This window comes from Saccopteryx leptura, chromosome 2 (genome assembly GCF_036850995.1).
Source record: "Saccopteryx leptura isolate mSacLep1 chromosome 2, mSacLep1_pri_phased_curated, whole genome shotgun sequence".
In the NCBI taxonomy this organism is placed as follows: domain Eukaryota; kingdom Metazoa; phylum Chordata; class Mammalia; order Chiroptera; family Emballonuridae; genus Saccopteryx; species Saccopteryx leptura.
Genome location: NC_089504.1, coordinates 8877575 through 8902205, shown reverse-complemented (window position 1 = coordinate 8902205; position 24631 = coordinate 8877575). Strand labels below are relative to the sequence as shown.

Below are 24631 nucleotides of genomic sequence, written 5' to 3'. Positions count from 1 at the left end.
GGCCTCCCCAGGACGGACCCCTGGTGAAGCCTGTTTCCACTGGCCTGCCCGTGTGCCCCTTTGGCTCCCTTGAATGAGCCTTGTTCTCCTGCCAGAGGACTTGGAGCTGTACGCGCTCATGTGCCTTGTCCACCTTACCCCTCTTCGCCTGCAGCTCCTCCTCTTCAGATTTCAGCCCAAGGAGGGAGCCCTTTCCTACAGCATCCCTTCTAGGTCGGCCCCTGTGAAGGAGGAGGCTCACTGAGCTGTGTTCCTGCCCTTCAGAACACTTGTGACAATTGGTCATTGTATTTTTTTTTTTAAATTTTTTACAGAGACAGAGTGAGTCAGAGAGAGGGATAGACAGGGACAGACAGGAACAGAGAGAGAGATGAGAAGCATCAATCATTAGTTTTTCATTGCACGTTGCAACACCTTAGTTGTTCATTGATTGCTTTCTCATATGTGCCTTGACTGCGGGCTTTCAGCAGATTGAGTGGCCCCTTGCTGGAGCCAGCGACCTTGGGTTCAAGCTGGTGGGCTTTTGCTCAAACCAGATGAGCCTGTGCTCAAGCTGGCGACCTCGGGGTCTCGAACCTGGGTCCTCTGCATCCCAGTCCGATGCTCTATCCACTGCGCCACCGCCTGGTCAGGCCTGGTCATTGTATTTTGACTAGTGAGATGATTCAATGTTTCTCCATCTAGTCTGTAAGTTCTGTGACGAAAGGGATCCTGGACCGTCTCCCTCACCTGTGTATTCTTCCCTGTCACCACGGCAAGTACACCGTAAGGACCGAATGGATGAGCAAAGGCAAGTGTTCTGGGAAGGAGGAGCAGGGTGGGTGGGGTTAAACCTGCCTTCTGTGCCGATAGAGCTAGAGTGGGCTTGCTCCTTGATGTAAGTAAGATCAGGTCTCTCCCTTCTCGTAAGGACTTCTTTACAGAAAGAAAGCTGGGTGGTGAGCTGGTGCCCAGCATCAGAGATCTTGTAGGAACCAGTCTGACTTGCTAGCTGGGGGCCTGGGGGCGTCTGAGGTACTCAGTGGCTTGATGGAGAAAGTGCATTGACTTGTGAGTCTGGAGGTTTGGTGTCTTGCCATGCCTTGGCCTGGCCATGACCTTAAGCAGGTTGCTCACCCTCTTTAGCCCCCGTTGGTCTAAAATGATGGCATTGAACTCCTGTGGCTTAGGTAAGTTATGAGACAGGACAGTGACTTCTGATAGGTTTGCATTTTCCTTAAAGGCTGGAGAAGTAAACCAGAGTAGAATCAGGGGTGAGCCTCCCCAACAGGGTTAGGGGACTATCTGCAGGGGATGTAGTCCTGGGAATACCACCACCTGAGGAAGATACCCTGATCCAGAGCAGATGTGGAGACGTAATGAACTGCATTGCTAGCAAAAGCCATTGGCAGTGGCTGGCTCTTTCCATTTGTCCTGAAGTTATGATCTGTCTTCACTTCTGTTTCTTCCAATTATAATTCGTACAACTGGCCAAGCCCGCCTGGCTTTCGGGATGTTTATGATATCCTTTATAATGTCGAAGGCCCACCACCCATCCCTCTTGCCTTCTGGTCTTCATCTGTTTCCTGGACCATTTCCTCCAGCCTCAATGACTGTTAAACATCTCTTGTGATATTTTCCTTTTGTTTTTCACAACAAGGCCTAACTTGCATATCTTTTGTCAGCAAATAGGGCTCAAAACTTTTCAGAACACAAATGGCAAAAAGAGGCCGCCTCCAAGGAAACATGTTGCCGAACCAATCAACCCGGGGAGTGCCGCGGAGCCCTCTGTGGGCGACTGCTTTGTGGGGCTGGGCCAGAGATGTGCAATAAAGCTTGTTGGTCCAGCTTTCATTGGCCAATGAACTATTACTCTAGAAGTGGGGGTGGAGAGATATATGTAAATGTAAACAATGGATTATAATGCAATCGCCCACAAGGTAACCTGCCCAAACTGGCAGGGACAGTACTGCCTCCCTTTTCTCTCCAACTCAGATAGCAAATAGGTCCCCTGCCCTTCATCTTTGAAAGAAGTTGCTTACAAGGGCGTCTTTTGTTTTGGCCTCTACCCTAGTGGAACGTGGATCTAATCAGTCTGGCAGGGCCTCTGAGGCATAGCAACCAACGTTCCCTTGGGGGCGGCGAGCTCGGTGTTGCTGGTGATTGTGCTGTTTGTTCCCTCGAGTATGTAGACAAGCCCATCTCAAGCTTTGCTGGGGAGGCAGTGAGGTCCTGGCACTCAGAACATGTCTTCATCCCTTCTGACCTCACCCTTGGCACTCTGATCAGCCCTTGGGCACTCTTCTTTGTGTCCCGTTCCAACACAAGATTTGCCCCTGTTGTACCCTGGACCCTGGGCCCACTAGTGGCTGTGTGTGGCCCAAGCCTCTGAGCTAGGATAGATCCTGTGAGTTTGTGCCACCGTCAGGTGCTCTGTGAGTATGTGTTCTTTAAAATGTGCAAATTGGAGGGTCATTCTGAATTCTGCCCCCTTCCCCAGAGTGCTCAATGTGGAAGGGAAAGACCCTTACACTCTTTAAGAATGGGAGACGGTCACCCAGACTGTCTACTTCCTGCCTCCCCATACTGAGACTATCTATGGAGGTAATCTCCAGTTTCTGCTTGCTTGTGAAAACTGGCTGCTTCCCGAGGGGCTCTGCATCATTGACAGCTTTCCATGATGAAAAGTCCTTCCTTATTCTTAGCCCAAGATCTGCCTCTCCAGCGTTGGGCCCTTGGTTCTCTGTTCTAGCCCACAGGACCACTACATGCTTCAAATATTCAACAACAGCAGTCCTGTCTCCTTCTAGCTCTCTCTTGGGGCTTTTCTAGGCTACATGTGGCTATTTTTTCTAGAGACTAGACCAGTGGTAGTCAACCTGGTCCCTACCGCCCACTAGTGAGTGTTCCAGCTTTCATGGTGGGCGGTAGTGGAGCAACCAAACTATAAATTAAAAGATAGATTTAACTATAGTAAGTTGTTTTATAAAGATTTATTCTGCCAAACTTAGCGAAAATCCGACATAAAGTACTTGGTAAGTAATTATTATATGCTTTAACTTGCTGTAACTCTGTTTTATAAATTTTATAAAATTACTTCCCTACTTTATAAATCACCATTACTGTGGAACCGGTGGGCGGATAGAAAATTTTACTACTAACAGAGATACAAAAGTGGGCGGTAGGTATAAAAAGGTTGACTACCCCTGGACTAGACCATGGGGACATCCTTCCCTTTTCTGTTTGCCCACCTCCTTCCACTTCACGGCTTTAACAAACATTGTTATGAGACGTGTTTCTGACAGAATTTTGTTGGAGCTAAGGTGGTGGAATCCATAACTTGGAAGAACGCTTCTTTGGCAAACAAATCACTTTTGTGTGACTGTTATTCTAACTAGCTTGTCTCTGCCAGATGTTCTATTCATCACACATTCGCACATCCGGCTGCCTGGAGCCGTTTTCAGGGGGTTTTTTTTGTTGTTGTTGTTGTTAATTTTTTTAACCCCCTAGCTCCTTCGCTCTTCCCCTTACATCTCCAAATAGTAATGTGAGACTTGAAAGGCACCTTTAATTTGGGAGATCTGGGCTCTGAGAATCGACTGTGGCACCTGAATTTCCCCCGAGACCTCACACCCGGTCCCTCCATGAGCGTCCTCTCCCCAGGTGACTGACTGTTCTGCTCTCCAGGGCTCTCTGGCTTTCCTAACCTCGCGGGTGCTGGCGCTAACTCAGCTGGACTGAGTCCTGCCTTGCGTGTATTGAATTTGCAGAGGGCAGGCACGGGAGGACATTTGCTGGCTTCACATCACTTCCTCTTTGCCCTTTCAACACAACTGCCTCCTCATACTCTAGCCTCACTCGCCCCTTCCTGCCTGCTGGACCCTGGCTAGGCTTCTGTTGAAATGGGAATGCTATTAGGTGTTCAATATCTAAACTACCAGTGAGTGACCTTCTTTCCTTCCACTACATGGTTCTCCTTTCCCCAGAATGGGCCTCCAGGGACCTCCTGCTCCCAGGCTTTGTTGAGAGGCCTTACATTCACCTGCAGTCAGGGGATGTCCAGCCACAGGCGCTGTGAGCGCTAGGATGTCCATGCTGATGTAGACCCAGCAGCTCTTTGCCTACAATTTTACTTGTGGAAATGTTTCCCTTTATAAAGTGTGAGGAGCTATCTGGATGTAATGGTCTAAGCCTAGACAGAAAGAATTGGATAAGCCTGACTTGTGGTGGCGCAGTGGATAAAGCGTCGACCTGGAAATGCTGAGGTCGCCGGTTCAAAACCCTGGGCTTGCCTAGTCAAGGCACATATGGGAGTTGATGCTTCCAGCTCCTCCCCCCCTTCTCTCTCTCTCCTCTCTAAAAGGAATAAATAAATAAAAATAATCTTAAAAAAAAAAAAGAATTGGATAGTGTCCTCTTGGGGGCTCTAATCCTGTCTCTGGGGCGATAGTGTCAGAATTGAATCAAATTGTAGGATGCTCAGCTGGTAGGGAAATCCATGTGCCCTGCACACACGGTGGAATCGGTGATCAGAAGAGCCTTTGTCCCTCCAGCGTCAGGAACAGGAGATGCTTCCCTCCATCATTCCGTGTTTCTGCAGGGTAATAAGGCCCTTCCGCTAAATGTGAAAGGATATTATTTGAAGATAGACTCTGACTAATTAAAGATGTACATTGCAAACCTTAGGTCAGCTGTTAACATTTTTGAAGCATTTAAATGGTTTGACATCCTGTACTGGACTGTTGGTCAGCAGTTGAGCACCATTCCCCCTCCTGTCAGGGTCTGGACGCTTAAGAGAACTACATTTCCCATCACCCCTTGCCAGAGAGGTTACTAGTTAGAGTCTACCAATGAAAAGTACAGTTGACTCTTGTTATTTGCAGTAGTTATGCACTATCAAGTCATTGTGAACACTCATTAAATCAGAAAACTGGACCATTGCTCCTACGGGACAGTCAGGGTTAGGTTGCTGTGATCCTCTGCACAACATTTTTGTAACCCAATCAAAAAAATAACCTTGTTTTATGTGTGCTTCTGTTTAGAGTCACCTTCATAGATGCTGTTACTTCCTTACCATTGAACTCATGACTGACAGCTCTCTACTCATGCCTAAACCAAGCTTATCTAACACGTGTGCTTTCTCTGTAAGGCACCCCACAGCCTTCCTGTGCTTAGGGACTCTGGATAGCGCTTCAGCACTGTGCCTGGGGATCATTTTAAACAGAGAAATAAACAACAAAAAGCTCAAAAATGCAGAAAATGTGGCCCTAAATAGATTGCAAAAGGACACTTGTTTACAGTACGAGAACTGAACAAGAAGGCAGAGTGTCTTCTTGATTGACCTCTGTTGAAAATATGCACATCAGGCCACTCAAATTTTGTTTTTTGCTCGTTCACTGTGAAGGACCTTGAAAGTGCTACAAGTATTAATTTTTGGATTCCAAATAAATGTTAGCAGTAGGCTAATTTGTAAATATGGAAGCCGTGAATAATGAGGATCGACTGTATGTCCACTTCAGCGTGCCCACTCCTTCTAACATCTACCAGGGCAGCTCAGGTAGTTCTCGTTGACTGGGAATTGGTCATTGTGTTTTCTTGCCAAGCTTCTAAGAGTTACTCTAGTAGCTGGGATCCTTGCTGGGGTGTTAAATCCCATGTTCTGAGAAAGTTGCCCAAGTCAATAAGCCCTTGCTTGTCTAGTCTTATATCCCTGCTTCCTTAATCAAACACCCACAAAATTCAATCCCGGCGTTACTGTCCTGGCTTCTGCCAGGACATGCTGGCTAATGCTTAGATTCTTCAGGTACATGGTCTATTTTCCCCCTTATTGGTCCCAGTGCATAACCAGCTGGGTTATGTTAGGATTTAACCCTACTTACCAGCTTGACAGCCTGGAGAGAGGTGGGGTCAGCACCAAAGGCAGGGACACCTGTTGTCTGCAGGGAAGGGCTTCTGTAGCACCTGCCAGCACAGTGGCAGTTCCAGTTCTTATAAAGGAAATGTGCGCCAGCTTGGCAAGTCTGGAGGGGTCTGGGGGGCGTGGTCCACAGCCAGTATCCTCAGGAGCATCCATCCAGATGGTCCTGTCCCATGTTTTAGGATCCAAGGTTTTCCCCACCAGGGCCCTGACCTTCGCCCTAACACACTTGCCTTGGCTGAGCATTCAGACATCCCTGGAGCTCTGGACTCTGACAATTAGGTCTTCAGCCTGCCACTCAGTGAGTCTGTTCTGCTACCACAGGGAATGAGGGGTTCCTTGCAAGCTAGCTTCCCAGCCCTCTGGCTCGCACACTTCGCCATTAACCGCTCCTGAACAGCCTGCAGGCTTTCATTATCCTTTTGCAACACAACTTAGCTGAAACCAGCCAACTAGCTTCCTCTGTTGACCTCGCCTCCCTACTTTTTCAAACTCTGGCATCATAGCACCTCCCATAGTATTCTCCTCCAGGAGAACATTTTTGCAGGTCACCACTCGCAAACTCTTTAGCATTAGAGCCACCACCTTATCCTAGGGACTATCTGTGTTCCACCAGGAGAGCAGCTAGTTTGCCTGCTGGGCAATGGGTGAGCCAGTCCTAATTTCCCTTGCCACTCCTGGTACTTCTTGTGCCAATCCAGGTTCACTGAGAAGCAGATGCCAACACAGGATTCAACACGCAAGGTTGTTGTTAAGGGAAACGGGCAGGGAGCTGAGGAGGGTTGTGAGCCACTAGAGTGTGATGCAAGTCTGACCCCAAGTGAAGGAGAGAGGGAAGGCAGTGTGTGGAAGCAGTCTCTACCACCATGCCTTACAAGATTGCTGGGCAGCCCTTGAGATAAAGATGATTGTCAGAGGGGTCCCATTGTCACCCAGGGACAGGCCCACTTTAGAATCCCTGCCATGACTGGCATTGGGTGCAGCCCATGTGCAGCATTGCCTCTGTGCAAATGCATTATTCAGTTTCAGAGATCAGCAGCGGGGCACTTGGTCAAATGAGCTCCCAATAGTTGGAAGTCTGCAAGGTGCATTCTCATGGCCACTTGAGGACTCACTCACTTTTCTCAGGAGAACCTTACAAGGTAGGCAATCTGCATATTACCGTCTTATAACAGAAAGCTGAGGCTCAGAGAGTTTGGGGCACTTGTCTAAGGCCACACAGCTGAGAAGTGGCAAAGCCAGCAGTTTTCCCAGGAACTAACAAAATTGAAAGCTTCATTTTTAACTCTTTCTTTCAAGTCCCTCCCCACCCACCCACCAGCTGCCATGGTGTGCCTTGGGGGCACATCCCCATCGCCACTGTTACCTGTAGCCCTGTGATGGTGTTCCTTTGTATATCCTCTCCTCTGTCTCCTGATGCACCCAGGATCTGGAGGAGTGCTACGTTCTAGAATCCTGTTGCACCTTGGGGGCTCTGTGGACCTCTGCACGGAGCTGTCTCTTGGGCACCAGGACAGGGTAGGTTGTGCCTCTGTATTAGTCATCTATTGCTATCTAACAACTTTATCACAAACTTGGCAGCTTAAAACAACACACATTTATTATCTCAGTTTCTGTGGGTCAAGAGTCTGACACAGCTTAGCTGGGCCCTCTGCCTCAGGATCTCACAAGGCTGGAATCCAGGTGTTGGCCAGTGATTCGTTCTCATCTGAGGCTACACAGGAAGGAGCCATATCTGAGCTCATGTAATTGTTGACATCCTTCAGTTCCTATGTAGGCTGCTGCACTGAGGGCACCGGTTTCTTGCTGACTGGTGGCCAGAGCCTCCTTACTAAGTGATCTTCTCCATAGAGCAGCTCACTACACGGCAGCTTGCTTCTTCAAAGCCAGCAAAAGATGGATTGTAATCTTATGTAACATGATAACACACATCCTAAAACCTTCCACACTCAGGGAAGGGGATCACACAAGGCCAGGACATCAGGAGCTGGGATTACAGTGGACAGCCTAGAGTCCATATACCATAGCTCCCTTATGAAAAGAGCTCCTTGAACTGTCGTCCCGAAGCGTGGCTCCCCATGAAGTGCAAGTCTGTGCAGAGGCAGCTCGCCTGGAGGATCCCCCTTGGTGACATCTCCAACTCTCCTCTCCTCCTGTGGTTCAAAGGATTCTTCCCCTCAGTGAGAGTGACTCAAACACTTGAGCTGTCGAGACCTGGCCTGTTCCACCAGCACCTATGCTTTAACAGTGGGCAATCTAAACACTCATAGATGCAGCTGAGATGTGCTCATTGTGTTATATAATGTTGGAGCATGGGAGTGACATGAGTGAGCAGACTTTATGATACTATTTTGAAAACAGCTTTATTGACATATAATTAATTCACCCCTTAAAGGTGTACAATTCAATAGCTTTTCGTATATCCACAGAGTTGTGCAGTCATCACCACAATCAATTGTATAATATTGTGATCTCAAAAAGAAACTCCACATGCCTTAGCCATTACCCCCAATTTTCCCATCCCCCACCCTTAGACAACCACTAAACTAATCTCTATAGATTTGCCTATTCTGGATATTTCATATAAATGGGATCATATGTGATCGGGCTTCTGTTGCTTAGTATGTTTTCAAGGTTCATCCCTGTTGTAGCACATATCAGTACTTTATTTCTTTTTATATTCCATTGTTCAGATATACCACATTTTATTTATTCATTCATTGGTTGATGGACATTTGGGTTATTTCCACTTTTTGGATATTATGAATAATGCTGACATGAATGTTTCTGGGCAAGAGTTTGTATAGACATGTGTTTTTATTTCTTTTGGGTGCACACTTGGGAGTAGAATTGTTGGGTCATATAGTAATTGTGTTTAACCTACTAAGGTACTGCCAGACTGTTTTCAAAGAGGCTGCACCATTTTCCCTCCCCACCAGCAGATATGACAGTTCCAATCTCTCCACCCCCTCACCAACCTTGTTATTGTCCATCTTATTTGTTATAGCCATCCTATTGAGTGTGAAGTGGTATCACATTGTGGTTTTAAGTTGCATTTCTCTGATGGCTAGTGATATTGAACATATTTTCATGGCTCATTGACCATTTTTATATTTTCTTTGGAGAACTGTCTATTCAGATTCCTTTCTCATTTTAAAATTGGGTTTACAGTAACTTTTTTGATATATTATAAAAGAATTTATGTTCACAGAAGAAAACAGATGCTATAAATAAACATAATAAAAATAATAAATGTCACTTAGCTAGCATATATTGCAAGTTCTGTCTACACTTGGAAAAGGGGATTACACAAGGCCATGGACATCAAGGACTGGGGAGCCTGACCTGTGGTGGCGCAGTAGATGAAGCATTGGCCTGGAGTACTGAAGTCGCTGGTTCAAACCCCCGGGCTTGCCTGGTCAGGGCACATACGAGAATTAACTACTGCAATTTGATGCTTCCTACTCCCCTGCCTCCCTTTCTCTCTCTAAAGTCAATAAATAAAATCTTTTTTAAAAATGGGGATTATAGGGGCCATCCCAGAGTTTGTATACCACAGTTGCCTTGTTGATCAGCATTGCTAATGAAAATTACTCCTTCAACTGTCCCGAAGCATGGCTCTCCATGAAGTACACGTCTACGCAGAGACAGCTGGCCTGGAGGATCCCCCTTGGTGACATCTCCAACTCTTCTCTCCTCCTGTGGTTCAAAAGATCCTTCCCTCACTGAGAGTGACTCAAACATCTGTGATGCTGAGAGCTGGCCCATCCCACCAGGACATCATGCTTTAACAGTGGGCCATAGTTAATCATCTTCTTTGATGATTCTTCTTTTTTTTTTAAACGTTAAACACAAAATGGCAGAAAGTTCCCTCAGAGATCCCTGAAGACTTAGAAATGGCTTAATTTCTACTGACTTTGTTTCTTTTCTTTTTTGTTTGTTTCTTTTTTTTCTGCCATCAGCTTTGGGAAGTACAGTAACCAAATCTTTCCATACTCTGATGTTATTACAAAATGAATTTGAAAATTGTCAAAATGACATTCTACTTGTCTATGTGTCAAAGACTCATTCAGAGTAAGATAGGACATAGGGCCTCCCTTCAGTAGGAGGCAGAACAGAGTTCTTTGTTTGTTTTTTTCCTGTGTGTGATTCCTGATTTCCAAGGCTTCACAGACCTGGCTTCGACTGTTTGCAATTTATTATCTCTGCGACTTGAAACAAATGACTTAACCTCTTTCTGTTCGCCTCATTGCACCTGGCACTGAGTGAAGGATCTGGGAGCAGGGAGTCAAGAAACAGGCTCATTACCAGTTTTGCACTGTGTGGTCTTGGGCAAGTCCCTTTGCCTAGGATAGCCTAATTTTGCCCAGCCGTAAAAAAAAATGGGTTGGACTCGAGGCTCTTTGAGGTTTCGTATGGCTGTGCCGTTCTGTGTTTTATCCCTACCGCTGGGTTGTAAAGAACGGGCATTAAGGTGATGTCTCTCACAAAACCAGTTTTTGATGAAAATGGTAAATACTAGGTAGGGATTTTAGGGAAAATTGAATGAGGCCTGTAATGATGTATGGGTAACAAGATGGAATGCTATTTCTAGGAAGGGGATGGGCGTGGCGGGGCGCTGAGGGGGGTGTGCGGGGAGCGCAGCATCCTTGCAAGCTGACAGAGATGTCCACCAGCTGGAGCAGAGGCCGAGTCCAGGGACGATCGCTGATGCAGCGGCTGCGCACTGACGCGCCCAGCCGGCCGATTTGCGTGTCTCCGCCTTTGCGGCCAGCTAATTGGGGGAGCTAGTCCAAAGCTGCATACTGATTGGACGAGCGACCCGCCGCTCAGGCCCAGGAGCGGTCGGTTTCTACTGCGGCTGGGCACCGGCTCCACTCCCGCGTCGGTCTGCGCTCCAGCTGCGCCTGGCCCGGCCCCGGCCCGGCTCGGCTCGGTCTGGCCCCGGCCTCCGAGCGAAGGCGCTGCTGCCTCCTGGGCTGTTCCCAGGGCCATGAGGAGGCGGCGGCAGCCACTGCGGCCCGCGTCAAGGTGACCGGCCGGGCCTGCGGCGGCAGCGGCGTTGAGAGCGGGCGGTGAGAAGAGCGGCCCGCTGGGCGGGGCGGGGCGGGGCCCTGAGGGCCGGGCTGGAGGGAGCTGCAGGTGCGGGAGGCGGGACCCGAGGGGCCGCTGGGCCGGGGTGGGGCCACGGGGCGGGAGGCAGGAGGCCGGCCTGGTGGGGGAGGTTATGTCGGCGGGTTTACGGGCGCGGGGGCTGGGCCGGGGCCTTCGTTGCGCTCCTCGGGTGGGGACTTGGTACGAAGGGCAGCGGGTGTGGGAGTGGAGTTGGGGAAAGGCCGCCGGTGCGGAGGGCGGGGCTGGCGGAGGCAGTTGGGTGGGGCCGAGACACTACAGGTGCGGGGGGCGGGGCTAGATGGGACAGGTTGCTTATGCGAGTGGGCTGCGAAGAGAGGCCTAAGCGGCCGGAGAGCTTGTGCCTGAGGGAACTACAGGTGCAAGGGGCGGGGCTAGGGAGGCCTGGCAGCGCGGGGGGCGGGGCCCTGAATGGTTGCAGGTCCGGAAGCGCGGCCCCAGGTGAGGCGCTAGCAGAGGTGAGTGGTCGCCAGAGAAGGGAATGCTGTCTTCTCCCATGTCTAGGGTGGGGGTGGGTAGCAGCAGGGGTCTGGGACTCTTTGAGGATTCTGGAGGCTTCGAGAGTTGCCACTGGGCCAGAAGGGCTTGCCAGGCCTGCCTGTGCTTCTCCTCAGTCGGACTTGGGTCTTAGCTGTCCTGGTTATAAGGCTGGCTGCTTCCACTGTGCCACGCTGTACCTTAAGTGGGACGCACCATTTTTCAACCTAAGGGACTTTTCCTGTTTCTGTTGAAGGGGCCATGCCTAGATGAGGGGCGCTTGGTTTTCATTTCATTATCAACTGTTGAGAAATGTGTGTGCTTGAAGAGTAGTGTGAATCTTGAAGGGTCCTGGCGGGCTGCCTCCTGATACCAGAAGCAGCTGCACATCTTAAAAGTGGTAGTCTCCAAAAGGCCGAAATGGCACCATGGTCAGGGGGAAGAACTGTAATGAGGGTTCAGAAGTTTTTGCCTCTGTGTTATCTTGGAGAGCATCTTTTTCTCCTTTGCAAAATGAGTATCATGGTACCAGCCTTATGTGCCTCCCAGGGGCCTTGTGAGGATAAGACGGAACTGTGCTTACTGAGCATGTGAAGTACTGTCTCCCTTGTCTGTGTTGATGGGCAGGTTGGATTGGGGAACTGAGGGTCTAAAGAAGATTTCTAAGAGGAGGGAATTTCTAGACCATTTTCTTGTGAGTTTGAGATGAAGCTTGTGGCAGGGAGTCCCCAGAAGAGTCAGTCCTGTCTCGAATGGTGACTGCTCCTCTTTGTGAGACTCTGAGGGAGCTGTGGCAGAGAAAAATGGCAGAAGGAAAGCAGATGGACATTTAATTGTCTTCTGACCTTTAGACTCCAACCCCAGTGAGGACTCTGAACTGGAACAGGAGGCTTAGGGTTGAGCCTTATGGAATTCTCCCTCCTGATTCAAGTACAAACCCTTAATTTACCACACTAAATAGAGGGGAATGCCAGAATTTCATTAGGTTCCTAGGGGCAGAGAGAAGAAAGCAAGATGATATGTCTGCCTCCTACTCAGAAGAGTGTCCCATACCCATGTATGTGACCTTTCATTGTTTAGTGCCTTTACTCGCTAGCAGCTAGACCAATCTGAACTGTAATTCCTCTTACCTATGTTGCACGGACAGAAGAAAGGCAGAAGGAGGCTTCTCCTGTACTAATCTGCATTTTTCCTCACAGAAGATATGGGACTTTTGGGGACCAACCACCCTGGTGCTGTCTTCTTACACTACCACTAGTTTTGTGGTAGTGATCCAGTGGCCTCGTGAGGATGACATCTCAGGGCTGGGTCTTTACTCTGACTTGTGCTTATGTGGCAGGTACCCATAGGGCAGTGGTTCTCAAAGTGTGTGCCAAGGCGTACTGGTGCACCCTAGAAGATTTCTAGGTGCGCCCTATGGTATTCCAGAGAAATATGTGCCTCTTGGGGATCAAAAAACCAACAGGGTTTTTGGAGTTTAGATTTTTGGGGGACAGAGGTGTGGGGAATTGGCTATAAGCTGACAGTCTGCCCAACCCCCCACCTCACTTAGCTGATCAGGTTGCAAAAGGCTGTTAAACTGTAGTGCTGGATTATTTACACTACCTCCCATGTTCTTTGGAAAGACTGGAGGCAAGTTTCTTCTATCCTTTGTTTGGTGTAAAGTTAAGATGATATGTATGTGGGGGGTTTGGATTGATGATTAAACATAAGGAATTGTTTCTTGAAGCCTTTTGGATTTCTATAAAAGAAGAATATGTGTCAATATCTAAAAAAAGCTTTGAACATTTTACTGCAATTTTCAACATCCTATTTATGTGAATTAGGATTTTATACCATCAACACAATTAAGAGTAAAAGAGGAATTCTTCAATGTATTGATGAGGAAATGAGAGTTTGCCTTTCAAATATATGCCCAAACATTGAAGAAATCGCTAGGACACATCAGGCTCATGTTTCTCATAAACACAAGAATGAAGAAACTTAACACATTCGTGCTGGGACCTGCCGAATTTACTAAATCTTACTAAGAATGTATCTATATATATAAAAAGATAAATTTTTTGTCGTTTTTTTTTTATTTTTTAATCCCTCTTTTTTATGAATTCTAAAAAGCATAATAAAAAATGTAACAAAAATGTTTTTAAACGTCAGAATAAATTTAATTTTGTCGTATTTATTTTGTTTAATTACCATAAAAGCACGCTTGGACTTTATATTTTTTTCTTTAGTATTTGACTTAATTATTATAACAGTTTTCTCAGAAATTTGTATATAGTGTGTCTACAATTATTTATAGTATTTTAATTGCACCCCGGCTTCAAAAAGTTTGAGAACCACTGCCATAGTTTCTAGAAGCAGCATATGAGTTGTCCTATTGTCCTATTGTCTTGGCAGAAATTATGTAAATGGCTCTCAGAGATTGCTGCCCTCTGGATAACCATCATGCTTTGTGGGTTAAAAGAAAAGCCCAAACTTGGTGGAGCTAGAACATGTGTTGGATAACGAGGGGATAGGTTTTTTAATTGTTTTTTATTGTAGTGACAATATCCAGGGTTGAGAGAGAAACTTCATTCATGGAAAATATTGCATCCAAGGCTCTCAGTGACATAGCCCAGTTTACCTTTGAAAATTGATCTTCTTTTTCAGTATGGTGGGTAAGATCTCTGAGTTGAAGTCTGCATTTGAAGTCTCATGCACCAGATTCTTAGCTTCTCAGAGCTTTGGTTTCCTTATTTGTGAAACAAGGATGATTATGCCTACCTGGAGAGCTCATTAGGAAGAAGAAATGAGACAAGATGTTTGAAAGCACCTGATGTATCAGGCACTCAATATATGTAGGGCCTGTTTCTGCCCCTCCCTGCCTTCCCGTCTTTCAACACAACAGAACAGCACGTGGCATATAAGAAGAGCAGGACTGGTGATGCTGAGGCTTTCACTTCTTATGTAACTAGTGAAATCCCCTTCCCTCTCTAGGCCTCGGTTTTCTTAGCTGAGTAAGAACGGTATTAGACTATGTGAACATTAAAAGGGTCCTAGCTCTTGCATTTGGTTTAACATGCCCTCATATTTTCTGGAAAGACAGGAGGGAGGAAATTAACAACCTGTTCTTTAGTTCTTCTTTTAAAAGTATCTGTCTAGCACTTTACCTGGCAGAGAAAAAATATTGCAACATGAGTAAAATTAGTGAACCTCAATATCAAAGCCAAAAGTCGTTTAACAGTCCTATTTCACCCCAAATTAAGTTCATCTATTTATGTTCATAAACATATATAATTTTTCATGTTTACAATCATATGTATGTGAATATTTGGGAAGGGCCTGGGAATAAGTGGTTTCTTTAAACGATGTTTTTATCTTATTTTATTATTATTATTATTATTTTTTTTTTGTATTTTTCTGAAGCTGGAAATGGGGATAGACAGACAGACTACCACATGCGCCCGACCGGGATCCACCCGGCACGCCCACCAGGGGGCACACTCTGCCCACCAGGGGGCGATGCTCTGCCCCTCCAGGGCGTCGCTCTGCTGCGACCAGAGCCACTCTAGCGCCTGGGGCAGAGGCCAAGGAGCCATCCCCAGCGCCCGGGCCATCTTTTGCTCCAGTGGAGCCTCGCTGCGGGAGGGGAAGAGAGAGACAGAGAGGAAGGAGAGGGGGCGGGGTGGAGAAGCAGATGGGTGCTTCTCCTGTGTGCCCTGGCCGGGAATCGAACCCGGGACTTCTGCACGCCAGGCCGACGCTCTACCACTGAGCCAACCGGCCAGGGCCTTATCTTATTAAAAAAAATCACACATGAATTTTTTTTTTTAAAGACAAGTAGTTCAAAGGAGAACACATAAAGAACCTGTCTTTTTTTTAATGTTTATTTTATTGATTTTAGAGACAGGAAGGGAGAGAGTGAAAGACAGGAACATCTGTTCCTGTATGTGCCATGACCCAGATCGAACCAGCAACCTCTGTGCTTTGGGATGATGCTCTAACCAACCGAGCTATCAGGCCGGGGCATTTCTTTCCTTGAGCTTCCATTTCCTACTCCTCCCTAGAGGCAAGCACTATTAACATTTTCTTGTTTATTATATATCTTTTCTGTCATACAAATAACAGCATTCAGTACATACACTTGCTCCATACCTTATTAACTTAATCTATTTTGGAAGTTGTTCCAACATTGGAAAATGTTCCAGTTGGTACATAGAGTTCCTCCTAAATAAATGTTTTTGACCGGTATTGTAAGCACAGTTTTGATCTCCATTCCACCCCTATCCCCACCCCCATGTTTACTCAGTAATGGTTAGCAGTCATTGTTTAGAAGGATAACAAGAGACAGCTCTTTTTCTCTTCTAGGAAAGAAATGGCTTTGGTCCCAGTGAACACGACTAAAGGGTTATCCATGAATTTGGATCCAAGGCAGAGAGGACAGAGAAAGGAAAAGGGATTTGTTCCTAGTAATTGAAAATTGATTTTTCATCCACGTAAGATTCAAAGTTCAGCTCTGTTAGTTACTGTATTACTTGGCACACTGTATTTAGTTTCCTTATCCGTATAAAGGGTGATGATAATAGGATCTACCTGTTGAGTTTTTGTGTAGAGGAAATGAGACCATGCAGGCAAAGTACTTGCAGCAATAGTAGGTCGGTAGATGCACAAGAACAGGTAGCTTGTATGTTATGACTAATCTAAAGTTGACTCTTATTCTTTGTCAGCAAATATTTACTTGGCATTGAAGATGAGCCATGGAGAATGCCCATAGTCCTTGCCCTTGAGATGCTCACACACTGTGCAGGGAGATAGGCATACGAGTCACTGATGATGAAACAGTACGGTGGGCCTGATGGTGGGGAGGTGAACAGTATGGGGCCGCCAAGGAAGGAAACAATGACTTCTCCCTGAGTGATTTGAGAATGGCTTCCCAGCTCAGGTTTCTTCTCCTTTGTGAAACCTACTCAGTTCTAAGCACAAGTGACTACTCCCATTTGCACTCCCTTGACTTTGATTGTGTGTACACCTTGATGGGAGCATTACTGCATGCATTGTTTGATGCTCATGTCTCCTCCCTGCATAGGGATTCTCCTACTTTCATTGTTGCTGAGTCTCCAGGGTAAGCCTTTGGTGGACATTGTGATGGACCTCTGCTCAGACAAGTCATGCCACCAAATGTTGGCAAACGAATTGATAAACCTTTAGTTCTCTGGTGAAACCCAGACTGTGGACTCTGTCACTTCATTCTCCAAGTACTTGAGTGCCGGCTCTGAGACAGGCACATGCTGTGCCATATACCAGCTGTAGACTGTGGGTTTGGCTGGTGAAGCCTGTCCTACAAAGTCTTAGGGATAGGAGAGGAAAGAACTGTTTGCTTCAGGTGCTCTGGGATAAGATGGGGAAGCAGAAAAGAGGACAAGTCTAAAAACGAACAGCTTAGCGTGCTGAAGCCCATCACTCCTTTCTCAGGTAGGGCTGCCCACCCTTCCCTTGGTGTGGGGTTGCCAGGGAGCAGCCCTGAGGGAGAGGAGTAGGTGGTCTGCAGATTTTGACCAGGGATAGGGGATAGTAGTTTGGGTTGGCTTCTGTGAGGGACCTCCGGGAGCATTTCTGGGTCACTTCCTTCACGTGGGCTCTCATTCATCAGCCTCGCTGGGCTCTGGCTTTGGGCTAAACCCTTTGCTGGATACTGGGCATGTGGAGCTGAAGGAGCTCCACCCTGTCCTTGTGGAGCTGACAATCAGTAGGTGGAGGAGTTCCACGCAAACAGAAGGTGACTGGCTGTGACGCAGGGCCTCAAGCGAAGTGGCCAAGCAGAGTCAGACTCTGGAGTTAGGCAGATCTGTGTTCAAATCCTCGCTCTTCCACCCACAGCCTCTGTGGCCTTGGGCAAGTGTGCTCCTCACTCGGGGTCTCAGTTTACTGATCTGTAAAGTGGGGATAGCAGTGTGACCTAATTTGGGGCTCTTGTTGAGGATTCAGTGAAATAATGCAGTGGGGTGTTTAGCCCGCTTCCTGACAGGAAGCTGATGCTTGCAGTGTTCACTGGCGTTTTAATTACCCTCAGTGCTGTGGGAACACTAAGCAGCACCTCTTTGGCCATTTCCTCTGGGTTCCAGTATGGGGGTAATGGTGATATATGAGTGGTGGAGGTGAAGGTGATGGTTGAGGTATCCAGGAAACCAGCTCTGAAATCACAAGTGCTTAAGGACTCTGTGAAACATTCCTCAGGGGCCTGTTGACCAAAGGCTAGGGGTTTGTTTGTCTACAAGGGTTTCCTCCCCCTTTTGCACAAGCTCTTCTCGAGGTGAGTTTACATTGCCCTCCCGAGCACTCGCCTGCTTCGATCAATTCTCGGACTCTGCTGTGTGGGGGGCATGAGTCAGGCTTGTCTACCCCGCATCTCCTGAGGAGCAGAGGCCATGAGACCCAGGACAGCAAGTCCTTCCCCGGGCATTCTTCAGAGCCTTCACATCCATGTGCTCTCTGCAGGAGCTTTCTCTGCTGAGTACGAGCGTCGGAGAGGCAGATAGGGGAGCGCGGAAGGCACGCACTGCAGAGTCAGGGCGCGGTGGGCCAGTGGCCTGACCCCACTACCCACAAGCCTTGCTTTCAGGCAGATGAGCACTCTTCTGTTTCCTCATGGGTACAGGAGATGTGATCGTGTTACCTCCTCAGGGTTTGCAGAGGAGGTGCTGTGGGACAGGACTTAGTGTGGTCCTCACACACTAGGAGCACCTGGTGGCCATCGTCAGAGGGCATGGGCTGCCCTGTGGAGGGTGCAGCCTGTGTGGGGAATGAGAACGCAAGCCCGGACAGCAGCGGGGTTGCAGTGAGCGGGAGCGGAGTAGCCCTGAGGGTGAGCCCTCCCTTGGGCCAGTTCAGGAAGGCTGGCTGCCCAGTTCTTTGTTTTTTATTTTTCTGTGATTCCACATAAATAATGGATCTTTAATACAAACTGATGCAACATTATACTTTCTCTCTTAGGATTTAAATATTTTTATTATACGGTTTTATTTTAAGTTTAAGGCAATTACTTGAGATTCAGAAGAAAAATTAAATGCTTGGCCTCAACAAAGTTTCTTTGAAGATCATCTTACTGGAGATGAAAGAAAGAATAATGAATGTAATTAAATTGGTGTTTATTGGATAAAATAATTCTCTGTATAAGCTTGATAACTAGGTCAAGGGAAGTCTGCTTTTGGTACATTTCTGGCTAATTAAATATTTATGGAAAACAATTTAATAAATTCAGAAGAATTTGCTGTGTGTGTCGTTTTGTGGCAATAAAGTATATTATAGGGAATTAAGTGAATTTCACTATTTTAAGGTAGTTCTTATTTTGTGTCTTTTCTGTGGCTGTGTTTTGTTTTTTTCCCCTCTAGGCACCATATCTCTAACACTTTGTCCACTAACCTTTATAGATTGTTTCCCCAGTAGGCTCTCAGAGTACCCTTCTATAGCATGTAATAACACTATGTGGCCTGACCTGTGGTGGCGCAGTGGATAAAGCGTCGACCTGGAAATGCTGAGGTCGCTGGTTCAAAACCCTGGGCTTGCCTGGTCAAGGCACATATGGGAGTTGATGCTTCTAGCTTCTCCCTCCTCCTTCCTCTCTGTCTCTCCTCTCTCTCTCTCTCTCTCTCTGTCTCTCCCTCTCTCTTTCCTCTCTAAAAATGAATAAATAAAATAAAATAAAAAATTCTAACAAAAAAACCCCCCAAAAAACAGAAAAAACCCCACTGTGTGGTCAAGAGCAACTTCCTTGTGACTCCCTACTAGGCTTTGCAGAGTCAGAGTCTGCATTTGTTCCCTCTGCCCTGATGATCTGTGTGTGTCATCCCCTCTGCTTAAAACCCTTCAGTGGTTTCTAATTTCTCATGGAAAAAAGACCAAATTGTTAGCCTGGCCTGCTGGGTGTAACAGTATGTTCTTCAGTGTAATTGCTGGTTATGTGTGTCTCCTCTGGTGCAGTGTAATGCAGTCCCCTCAGCTCAAGGTCTGTGTCTCCTCTGGTGCAGTGTAATGCAGTCCCCTCAGCTCAAGGTCTGTGGCTACTCTGGTGCAGTGTAATGCAGTCCCCTCAGCTCAAGGTCTGTGGCTGCTCTGGTGCAGTGTAATGCAGTCCCCTCAGCTCAAGGTCTGTGGCTGCTCTGGTGCAGTGTAATGCAGTCCCCTCAGCTCAAGGTCTGTGGCTGCTCTGGTGCAGTGTAATGCAGTCCCCTCAGCTCAAGGTCTGTGTCTGCTCTGGTGCAGTGTAATGCAGTCCCCTCAGCTCAAGGTCTGTGGCTGCTCTACTTACCAGAAGGGTCCTCAGTGTCTGGCATATAGCATCTGGCCTATAATAGATGCTCCAGAGATGTTTGTTGAATGAACAAATTTAGTAGGTGCCCAGGGACTGATTTGAATCTATAAAATGAGAAGGTTGTTGGATCTGAGGTCCCTTCATTATAAAATATCCCAGCACATTACAGAGTCTCTTGACACTTGATTTTCAGCCTCATACCCACTCTGCACAGTAGGTGGAGGCAGGCTTTGAAGTGCAGAGGAGAAAATGGAAGATCAGGTTAAACAAACTCAGTAGCTACAAGGTGTAGCTATGGGAGAAGTTGAGGGCTCCTCACCTGTTTTCTCACCCTCAGCAATCTCAAGGTGTGATTTCTGACACAATGGAGGAGTCACAAGTGAGGTAAAGAAACAGGGATTCCAGCCCTGGCTGGTTGGCTCAGTGGTAGAGCATCGGCCTGGCGTGCAGAAGTCTCGGGTTCGATTGCTGGCCAGGGCACACAGGAGAAGCGCCCATCTGCTTCTCCACCCCTCCCCCCTCCTTCCTCTCTGTCTCTCTCTTCCTCTCCTGAAGCGAGGCTCCTTGGCCTCTGCCCCAGGCGCTAGAGTGGCTCTGGTCTCAACAGAGCGACGCCCCCTGGTGGGCAGAGCGTCGCCCCCTGGTGGGCGTGCCGGGTGGATCCTGGTCGGGCGCATGCGGGAGTCTGTCTGACTGTCTCTCCCCGTTTCCAGCTTCAGAAAAATAAATTAAAAAAACAAACAAACAAGTCTTAGAAAACTTAAGCTCGTAGCATAGTGTCTAGCAGACAGTAAAGAAACATTCTTTAAATGTTAAGTACCTCTGTAATTTGCATATTATAATAAAAAAAACAAAAAAAAAGAAACAGGGATTCATGGAAAAAAGATATTTGTAATCATATCTCTTGGTTTTAGTTTTTTTAATTTTTTGGTCATTGAATTTGAGGAGTTGAGTTCAATTTGTAATGATGGGATTTATGATCTGGTTTCATTCTAGGGACCGGGAAACCCTGATCTTTCTTCACGTATAGTAATCATTGATGCTGGTTGATAGCTGAGATTAGAATTTGTTCTTGTTGGGAAGTTTTTTTATAGAATTAGAAGTTACTTGTGATTGATATGTAGCACTCTTTTTTTGTTTTCAAAAGATGCTGATTGTTTCAGTTAGCTTATATCCCTGCTTTATCTCTGGGCATACCTGCTACTAAGCTGTTTTGCAGTGAGCATTCTCTGTGGCCTTTGTGCTCATCAGATATAGTGCCAGTCCATTCTGAAGATTGAAGATCATTGAGTCCACTCTCCCCACCTTCCAGATGAGTGTAGGGACTTTGCCAGGGTTTTGTACTCAGGTGTCCTGATTCCCCACCCAGCAAAACCCATGGACTTCAGCACGTCCATTTGCATATTATAGTTTCTCAACAACTACCTGCAGCTTATGGAATGTTGCTTATAGACCACGTCCATGAAGAAGCATTTCTCTCTGATGAAATCTCTGCTTTAAGATCCTTTGTTGAATCTGCAGTGTGACTGCATGGGAAGAGGAACAAAGACCTGGCTTAGTGTAGAGCTCCAGTGTCCCGTGTTGATGGCTGGCTGAGAAAAGGCAGTGCCTCTGGTGGTCTGTTAGCAATATGTGTACTGATCATAGGGAGCTTTATCATAATGTTAGGGGCTCCTTGAGGGCTGAGGGATTCTTGGAACTTAGTTTTATCAATATAGCCAGTATACTAGTGGAACAGAGAGAGCAGCCTGGTGTTACAGAAAGATCACTGAGTATGAAGCCAGAAACGGGATATTCGTGCTATCCATGTAAGCAGGAATATCCCCTGTGTGTGTGCATCCTTTCTTCAGTAGGAAACTCCAGCTTTACGATCTGAGATTGCTTGGTGAGGGTTGAATCAGAGGAAAGAGATGGATGGTATTCAAGTATTGTGCCAGTAATCAAAGACAGCCTTGCCCTGGCTGTTGGCTATAGTGTCATCTCTATATGCCAAGGTTGCAGGTTCTGTCCCTCGTCAGGGCACATACAAGAGTCAACCAATGAATATATGGATGGATGAAACAATGGGTTGATGTTTCTCTCTCTCTCTCTGGAAGGAAGGAAAGAGGGAGGGAGAGAGGGAGGGAAGCCTCATTTCTTGTTCCCTCCTGTCTTCTAGACCTACTTGTCTACTGGTCCATCTGTCTATTCATTCCTCCATCACTCATTCATCCAGTTCTTATTCAGGGCCTGCTCAGTGCCAGCACTGTGCTGATTGGGGCCTACAGTAAAGGAAAAAGACAGGTCTGGTACTTGCTGTCTTTTAGCTTACAGTCTAGTAGCATAGTTAAATAAGTATAAAAGTAATAACAGGTGAGTATATAAAATATTAATTACAGTATTGATGATGATGGCCACAGATGAAGAATACAAGGTGCTTAGGGGGTCAGAGACAGCATCTGAGAGGAAAGATGAGTTGGAGTTTGCCAGGTGAAGAGGTGGCAGCTATATCTGTCCCGGTCCTAGTTAGGGCAAGGGCATGGTGAACTCAAGAAGTAACAGCAAGCCAGTGTGGCTGGGCATTGACTACAAGGAAGATACTGTAGTGTTTATGCCTGGTGGTCATGGCACTGTTTTCCTGACCTGTGCTGGAAATCCCAACAAATTTCTATGGTTGCTAACTCTTCTTTTTCAGAAGTCCCATGCATCACCAAAGCATCATTACTGAAACATTATCTGCCATGGCTTTCAAGGTATCAGTTGGGCCTACCATATTTCTCTATGTATAAGATGCACCCTTTTTTGAAAAATTTGGTGTCTAAAAACTGGGTGCGTCTTATATAGTGGTTGTAGATTTTTTTTTTACTTGCATTTCCCACTTTTTCGCACTTGTTTTTGCGCTCATCGTTGAAGATAGTGATTCGTCATCAGACACATGAGGACAAGCTAATGGATGGGAGTTTTGACAGTGATGAGGAGTTGTATGAATGTTACGAATAAAATTTGAGTTCAATAACTTTATGTAATACATTTTTTTTTTCAAATTTCAGGTCCTAAAATTAAGGTGCATCTTATACATGGGGAAATGTATTTTTATTGCGTTAAAGATTGGTTGCTTCCTTCGCTTCTCCAGGGAATAGAACACCTTAAACTCATTAGTGGTTTTCATTCATGAAGTGAACAATTACTGAGCATGTAACTGGCTTGACTCCTTGCTCTCAGGAGCCCACCAGCCTGACAATAAATGATGTTGGTGCTGTGTCAGGGGTGATAAGTGGTAGAAAAGGAAGCTATAGGACTGAATCGGAATCACAGGATGTTCAAGGTGGATTTTCAGTTTTTTCCGTGAAGGGGGATGTAGGCAGGGGAAATGGGTTGTACAGAGGCACTGCAGGAGGGGGCACGCCATGTCTCAGCAGTGGTGAGCGGTGTGGTGTTGGCTGGAGTGTGAGGTGCATGGTGAGGCAAGGGAGGGCGAGCTGAGGGAGACGAGGTTGGAAAGTGGTTTGGGGTCAGTACTCAGAGGGACTTGCAGGCATGCTTAGGAGTTTGGATGTCATCCTGTGGTGAGTGGAGACTCGTTCTGGAGTCATAAGAGGAGAGAAACACCACCACTTATAATCCTGGTGGAGGGTGGATGGTGTGGGAGATGAGCAAGGGGGCTGTTGGGTCTTCACCTGGCCACGTGGGTGGAGAGGAGCAGGCAGGTTTTGAGAGAAACGGAGGTAGAAGCCTCCCTTTTGGATATTTAGTGTATGGTTAGGGCAGTGTCAGTGTTTCTCACTTAGGGAGGTGAAGAGCTGGGCCGGTCACAGAGATAGGGAACATAAAAGGAGTACTGAATTGGGAGGAGGCCATTTTGAGTTTGGGGTGCCTGTGGGACAGGATTCAGCAGCTGGCCTGCTAGTCTGGAGTTCAGAGAGATCTGGGCTAGAGTTATAGTTCTTACTCCTTGGAGCATCAGAATCCTCTGTGGTGTTTGGGGCAGAGAGGCTGACCATTTGTATAATAAAGAGTTTTCAAGGATAGTCCTGATGCCTTCACTTGTCTAGAGAGAGACTTGGGGCTATCCTTGTAGAGCTGGCCCCTGAAGTGGTAGGACGGATATTGGATTACTCGGGAAGGTTAGTGTAGTGAACAGAGGATTCTGGCCGCCCTGCTGGGAAGCCCCAGCACAAGGGGTGGAACTCAGTGGAAGAGTCAGTGAGCAAGGGGGAAGATGATGGTGTGGAAACTGGTGGTGGTGTTGGTCCCCTCCTGCTCTCTCCCTGCAGGGTCCCTGGGAGCTGAGTGCTCTGGTGCCCCACATCGGCACTCTTTTTTTCACTAATGTCAGCTAGTCTCACACAAAAGTGGTCATTTTAGCTACCTTCGCTTCTGTGTATAAAAGACTCTGAGGGAGGCTATAAACCCATCAGCTTCCCTTAGAACCTTCTCACGCAATCCACTCACATCTTCTGTTGGTGATCCTTTGGACTGACATATCTGGCTCTTGAAGCAGGAAAGTTGGGGCCCCATTTAACATTCTGGGGTTCTGGATGGTTTTGCAACCTTGGTGGGAAGAGTGTATGTCTAGATCCTAGGAAAGGCAGCTGTCAGAACTATTGGAGGAAATTCTGGGAAGATGATAAAACCAGCATGAGGGGTAGAACACAGTGGAAGTCAGAGGAGCAATAGAAGTGCCCAGTGAGGAAGGAGGAAGATGATGATGGGGAAACTGGACTGGTAGTGCATCCTTGGTCTTCTGTGTATCGTGAACTTTGGTAGCAGGGAAGAGCCTGCAGTAGAATTTTCAGAATTTATTGGTCAGGTGTCACAAGGTACTTGAGATCCACCCAGACTGCTAGTAGAGGGAAGGT

The 24631-nt window shown here is 47.0% G+C and overlaps 1 protein-coding gene across 13 annotated transcripts in view; it reads left to right on the top strand.

Moving 5' to 3' along the window:
* Positions 1-24631, top strand: part of RALGPS1 (Ral GEF with PH domain and SH3 binding motif 1) — a 331320-nt gene that overhangs the window by 29927 nt on the left and 276762 nt on the right. The window contains exon 1 of one of the 13 annotated variants that reach the window (XM_066367135.1): positions 10747-10927. The exons of 8 other annotated variants lie outside the window; for them this stretch is intronic. The gene's annotated coding sequence lies outside the window, so the exon portion shown is untranslated. Of the gene's footprint in view, positions 1-10746; positions 10972-11318; positions 11488-24631 lie in introns of those variants that run through there. 4 more of the 13 variants (XM_066367134.1, XM_066367136.1, XM_066367133.1 and 1 more) reach the window with 4 other exon arrangements.